Source organism: Drosophila mojavensis, unplaced genomic scaffold (assembly GCF_018153725.1).
Source record: "Drosophila mojavensis isolate 15081-1352.22 unplaced genomic scaffold, ASM1815372v1 contig_74, whole genome shotgun sequence".
NCBI classification, from domain to species: domain Eukaryota; kingdom Metazoa; phylum Arthropoda; class Insecta; order Diptera; family Drosophilidae; genus Drosophila; species Drosophila mojavensis.
In genome coordinates, this window is record NW_025318899.1 from 22,570,407 (window position 1) to 22,577,439 (window position 7,033).

The following is a 7,033-nucleotide window of genomic DNA, read 5'->3' on the forward strand; positions in this document are numbered from 1 at the left end:
CTGTAGCTCGATTGGCGATTGGAACGCGCCCGATTGGCTACGATTGAATTGGACTGGATGGAGGCTCGACTCTTGCACTGTGGTACTAACTGATAAATATTGATTTACATTTTTATGAATTGTAGTGCGGTGCGAACGATATGATCTGAGATCAGGCGCTACTAACCTGAACCCTTTTTAGAATGATTTTTAGAACTAAATTAACTTAATCATCGAGAAATACAGCTATACAGTTTTTGTAAGTGTGTACATTATAACAAAAGAAATTCCGAAATTCCAAAAAGTAAATATGAATCTATATTTAGTTCTAAAAATAAAATTTAATAATTGATTTATTTTTTATTTATTTTATATAGTAATATTAAATGCATTTTTTCGTTAAACATTTAATAGAGAATAAATTATATTATTTTTAATGATAAACTAAATCTGCAAATGATTTTTTCTTTTTATTGATAATAATATAATAAATACTTTGGTTCTTATAGCTTTCATTGATCAGATTCAGTAAACTTTCAAATATATTAAATGCTTACGTAACGTCTCACATACTCAGTTAGGTCTCACATCTATTGTTTATTAAGATGAGTTTACTTATATGTGTGTAATTGTAACTGAATATACTTATCATAATTTCAATAGTTTCGCAAATTGTTAAGCACACTGTATTGCTTGAGCTGTCCCTGCGCTGCTATAACGAACCCTCACTCCAACAAGTTAAACATCATCAACAACATGGCTGTCCCTCTTCGAATGGGCACTCGAGGAAAACAGCTTTTTCGCGTCGCCATAAAATGCAAGTGGTCAAAAGAGTGAGAGAGAGAGAGAGAAAGAGAGTTAGTCAGGGAAAGAGAGAAAAGAAAATCAGAAAATGAAAAACGAAGAAAAACAATTAAATGCCAAGCATCAACAGCAGCAGCGGCAGCCATCGTTGGGTGAAGAAAACAAGCAAATAAACTTGGTAGCTGCATTTGCGACACACGTCGAATGGCGCTGCCGCCAATGGGGCAACTCAGTTTAATTGAAATCAAGTCGACAGCGAAGGATGTGGGCGGCGGGGTGCGGCCGGGTGGGGTCAGGCTTGCAAATCGAATTGAAAAACCCAAAAACGTATTCGAAAATCGACAGCAAAAGTAATTGAAATTGTATGAGCAACAATATAAAGTAGGCAGACGAAGGAGTCAGGGTTGGGGTCAGGATAAAGGCAGCAGCAGTGTCCAGATCCCACCCCCCGCAGCACACAGGGCACATAAATTGGCAAGCAGGAGGACATTGCAGCAAAAATCAATGAGTCAACGGCATAGCAGGCACCCGAGGTACTCTAACGGATGCAAAGATCAAAGCGTTTAAAAGATGAAAACGAATATACAAATTAATGAATATTTATCAACAAATATTTGTTATTGTCAGCTTTTTTAAAAGTTGTTTACAAATTTTGCTATTCATAATGAAGACTGTGTGGTCATTCGTCGTTCTTCAAAATGTCAAAATGATATATAAATGATAAAACTCCCTCCTTTCAAATTTTGCATATTCACAAGGATTCGATGTCAATTTCTTAACAATTTTATACCCTGAACCTATTTAAAATTGAAAATCAGGGTAGCAAGAAAAGGAATCGTGGCAGACCCCACAAAGTGTATATATTCTATATTATATATATTATATATATTATATATATTATAGGCAACAAGTTGAGTCGATTTAGCCCGTCCATGCGTCCGTCCGTCTGTCGATCTGTCCGTATGTGGGAACTTATCGATTTCAGAAGATATAAGAGCTTTATAAGATTGTACGAGTATCTGACGCGTATGTATATCGAAACATTGTTAACCATTCAACAATCGATAACTACTCCCGTTCTTATTTTTGTTTCTACTGATTAAAAGCTTTATCGAAAATCAATATGACGTTATATCACTTACATCTTTAGAGCTAGTGTCCCAATTCTATGCTTATTTTATAGAAATTCGAACTTTTTTCAAATTCACCCCCACTCCCAAATCCTCCACATTATCACTACAATATCATTTCTTGAGTGGGCTTTAAATACATAAAACTTTTAGTTATTATACTCATTTCTATCTGATCTTAAGCTTAACTTAAATTTAAAATCTAAGTAATTCGCACATCGAATAAATTTCTCCATTTCATTACAAACAGTTTCGCAGATTGAACGGATCCGTTGTAAAGTTAGGACAGCTAAAAGTTTTTCAGGCCTTGGCACTTTTTTTTTATGGTTTTCGTTGACGCACCCACACAGTCGCTATAAGTAGGAAAATTTATGAGCCATGTTTAAGAGGTGGAAGACTTTGCTACGGCTCGAACGATTGCCAGTTTCTTAAGCTGATTAGCTGGCAAGCAAAATGATTTTTAATTACTGCGTCAGAAAAACACTTTGCGCACTTCGTTCAACTTGAAATCCAAATTCAAATGCGAATGGAAATTGTGATTCATTTCAGTTGGCATAGGGGTGCCCGAGGCAATTTGCAAATTGTTTTCTAAGCGCACGAGCACAAAATCGAAAAGTGTCAGCAGAATAAACGCTGACAATAAATAAAAATGGAAAATGATTGAAACATGTGCCATGCGCTCGCCTCTCGTTTGATATGCCATACACGTCTCTGCCTCTGCTCTGCTATATGCTCCTCCGCCCCCTCCACCTCCCACTCGCTCTCTTCGTCCATCTTCGACGCATTGTTATTCCCTCTTTACTCGCTGTCAATAGCCTGGAAATGTAAACAAATACAAAAGCAATCAGAAGCGACATTTTTCCCATCTAACGTGAGCGCGCACCAAAGTATGCAATAAAAATATGATTAGAAGTGCAAAGAGGAAGAACTGCAATTGTATCTACGATGATTTTGCGCTCGTGTGCATGTGTGTGTGTGCTGACAAAAGCATATAACTGTCTATTCTCTCTTGCATGCAGGCCATCAAATCGTATACGCCAATAAAAGTGAGTGAAATATTTTTATGAATTTATATTTTATTAAAGCTTTTAACACCTTTAACTAAATACTAATTTTCAAAATGTATATCTCCTGAGTTGTTTTAATTATTTAAATTTGAAATTTGAAAAAAACTAGCTTGAAAATTAAATTTTGTAGTTATTAATCAATATGTTAAAAAAGTTTATTTAATATGTATATGAATTTTATTTTTCGTATAATTTTAAAGAATGTATAACTATTTAATATCAAAATTATTTACTAGTACAAATAAAAAGCAGTGAGATAATTTAAATATTAAAATTATTTAATAGTATTTATTTTAATATGCACCAAGCCTTCAACCAATTTTTTTCAATATATATTTTGTTCGAACATTTATATATTCAATTTATTGGATTACAGATTAATATACATTTATATTAAAAGTTCTCATATGGCACTGCGAAAGTTATTCCCAGCTGCACCCCTTTAAGATTCTCTCTCCCCCTCTCACTCTGCGTAGAGTTTGTATAGCATAGATAAGGCATAACGATATCAATAGCCAATATTGATATCATGACAGGCCCAACTAATACCATATTGATTGCTTATCAATAATATAACCCCTTCGTCCTCCATATCACCTTCAGAGCAATCCCAAAGCATTTGCACCACATAACTCGGCATCAGTCGTCCGCTCTGTTGAAGTATAAAAGGGTTTTATGACCTGTTGGACAAAGCGTAAAATAAAATAAAAATAAAAAAAGGGCAAACGATAAACAATTTATACATATATATTTTTTATACACGATTTTTTTGTTTTTTATTTTGCGAGTGGGGAGAAAGAAATCCCGAACAAACATTAATTTGTAACGCACGTTTGGCCAATTTTGGTTTTACAATTTGCTTTCTTTTGACCATGCTAAACCAACAAAATATACCCCAATGACCGCATAACGAGCCGAAATCAATTTGCCACGTTGATAAGGTTAGGCCCAAACCAAACCAAACCAAACCAAACCAAACCGAACCAGGCCGAACAACCCTTTCGGGCCAAAAATGGGGTAGCCCTGTCATAGCCGGGATTTATAGATATTAAATTAGACAAGATTTTAACGCGCACGTAACTTTGACATACATCAAATCCCGGTAACCCCGAACGACTTAACTTTGAGTAATAACCATTCCCCATCAAAAAAATAAAAATAAATAAAATAAAATAATAAAAAAATCCTACACTAACAAAAATGCAAATTGCATGCCAAATGTTGAGATTTTCTGTTTGTCTTTCATTTCATATTGTTCTGCTGACCATTCAAATATTGTCGAACGCTGGAATGCTTGAATGCTGCACACATGTGACCATCATCTCCCTTAGCCTGCTGCGGTCTGCCCCAATTTCACGTTGAAATCGCATTATAATAATACACCATAATAATAATAACAATCATAATACTGAGAAACAACTGTTTTGCATGAGGTGCAAAACGAACTTTGTCCGCCTTGGTCAGCGAAAGGTCGAATCGCTGACAGTCAAGTCGCAGGTGGGTTTTATTTTTTCAACTACTTAAAGCTAATTTAGGTTTTATAAATAATTGGCCAAGCCACGTCTTTTCTCTTTCATTTAAAAAGGGTTAAAATTGTTTGGGGCTTAGATCAATGCAAAGTAGCCATTGGATGATTGTGATAAGATTTAACGTGGCTCGTCAAAGATTTAGGTTGCGTTCTTATAATGGATATTCTACTTCGAAAAATTGAACAACATAACTAAACAGACTCCTTTTATTAATCACATTCATAAAGGCATACGGAATATACATTCATAATAAGTTCATAAGTTTAGCAACAATAAACGTCTGCATCGATGTACTCGGCTCTACTATATAAATTATCTAAAGGCATATATGAAATATTCTTGTATACCTAACGAGATGCTATAAAGTACAATTCAAGAGTCCAAACTAAAATATAAATTTTGAGCATTATACCCCTAGCAACAACCCCTTTAAAATAAATAGTTAATATTAAGGGAAAGCCAAATTATATTGTAGAATAAAATTACTTCTTAACTATTTTCAAGTCAAATACTCTTGATTATATAATATGTATTTACACACATTTTTCGCATTGTTAATTCGAACATCGTCTTTTTTGTAATTCATGAAGCTCTCCATTAATATATTATATATCTCATAATTAGGCTTTCTTATAAGAAGCCAACTCTATAAGTATTAAATATTTCTCCAATTCTATAAAAATAACTGCTGTTTATTGTTCAGTTCAGCTTTCTTATTTTTTTGTTTTTGTTTTTTTTGTTTTTTGTTTTTGTTTAACAATTGTTTTCTAAGGAAGAGGGTCATAAATACCAGAACAGAGCTCTTTATAATCGTCTCCTCTTTGGCAGCTGCTGCAGCAAGTCCCACTGTTCGCTCACAGTTTAATGAACTATGCGGCAAAGCGAAGCTAACCTGGCCGTCAGCATTAGCCATGGCTATTTACCTTTGAGTTGATTTTAGTGCCAACATGTGGAAAGAGAGGCTCACAAATTATTTATTAATTACCCGCTTCTTAGTTTTTCCCCCTCTTTTCCTCTTGCTGGCTGGCTGGGAGTGAGTTTAATCAACTTTGGACCACTTTTGTATTCGAAATGCTCTCGCATTGCCATGGAGAATATGTTCAGAGACACATTCCCTGCTTATCGCTGTTGTCATTTCTTCGATTTCGTCTTCTCAGTTTCTTTTTTGCGCAATAAAACAATAAATCAATCACGGTTTGGGTTTATTCAAAGGCCGTCTCGTTTGTGCCTTATTTTGTTATCTTTTTCAACTTTTTAGTAGTTTGTTAGATTTTTTTTATTGTATTCCCGCTCGTAGTTGTGGGTATTTATGAGTGTACGTTATATTCTAAAAGAGAGAAAAAAGTTTCGTAATTTTTCTCTTCTGTTTTCTGTTCGAGATCTGTTAAGTGCGATAATCTGTTATGACATTGTTGTATGCATAAATTTATATCGAATTATAAAGAAGATCAAAGTTAGAGATGCTGGGCAAATAAAACAGACTATGCCTACATATAAATACGTACACACACTCAGATGTACATAGAAGCATAAATAAATGAATAATAAAGTCTATCAAATAGAGAGCGAATAGCAACAGCTGTGGTGAGAAATCTTTTCATCTACTCACAGTTTCGCTTGACTTACAGAAATGATTTTGAGCGGAACTTTAAGCGCAATGAACGAGTCGCTCTCGCTGCTCACACACGCAGCGCGCAAACAATGGCGGCTTCAGCTCTTTCTCGCTCTCACTCACACTCTCGTGCTCGTGAGCTCAAAACGTTCAGTGTGCTTGGTGGGTAGGTGTGGCCTGTGCCTCGCTGCCCAATTCCATTGCGTTCCACTTATGCTGGCGTTGTTGTTGCGCTCTTGTGTGTGAGTAAATTAAAATTGTGTAGTTTATTATTAAATGAAGCGCATTTTTGTATTTGTATGTGTATCTTTGCTATGCGTAGAGTATGTGTATGGCTATATACGTATGTATGTGTATATATGCATATGCATATGGGAATTGTAAATCGTTTCCATTGGAGCAGTCACATAATAATATTGAAATGTTAATTAGCGTATTAATTAAGTTATTTTTTTATTTGTTTGCATTTGTGAGCTGATAAATGCGCGAGCAGACAATTAATCTTAAATAAATTAAAAGCTAAACTAAACGTATATTTGGAAAAACGCAATCTCAGTACTAAATATATATATTCCTTATAAATATGTATATATAAACTGTTATATAAAATATTTATTGCTTTAATATGAAAGTCTACTCAATATTAATTTTAATAAATTTCTATATTCTTTTATTTGCTTTCAGCATTTTAAACATTTAATTTATATATTTTACATTTTATTATGGCAATGCACGAGATTTAATTATTTTAATGAATAAAGTCTGAGCATGACAATGCAAAAAACCCGTTGCTCAATCTCTGCCAGCTACAGCTTCATTTAATATTTATAGCTTTTTAAACAAATAAACAGCATTCACAGTCGGGCCGCGCCTCAAACAGAGGCGGAAGCAGCAGCAACACCCACCGGCAGC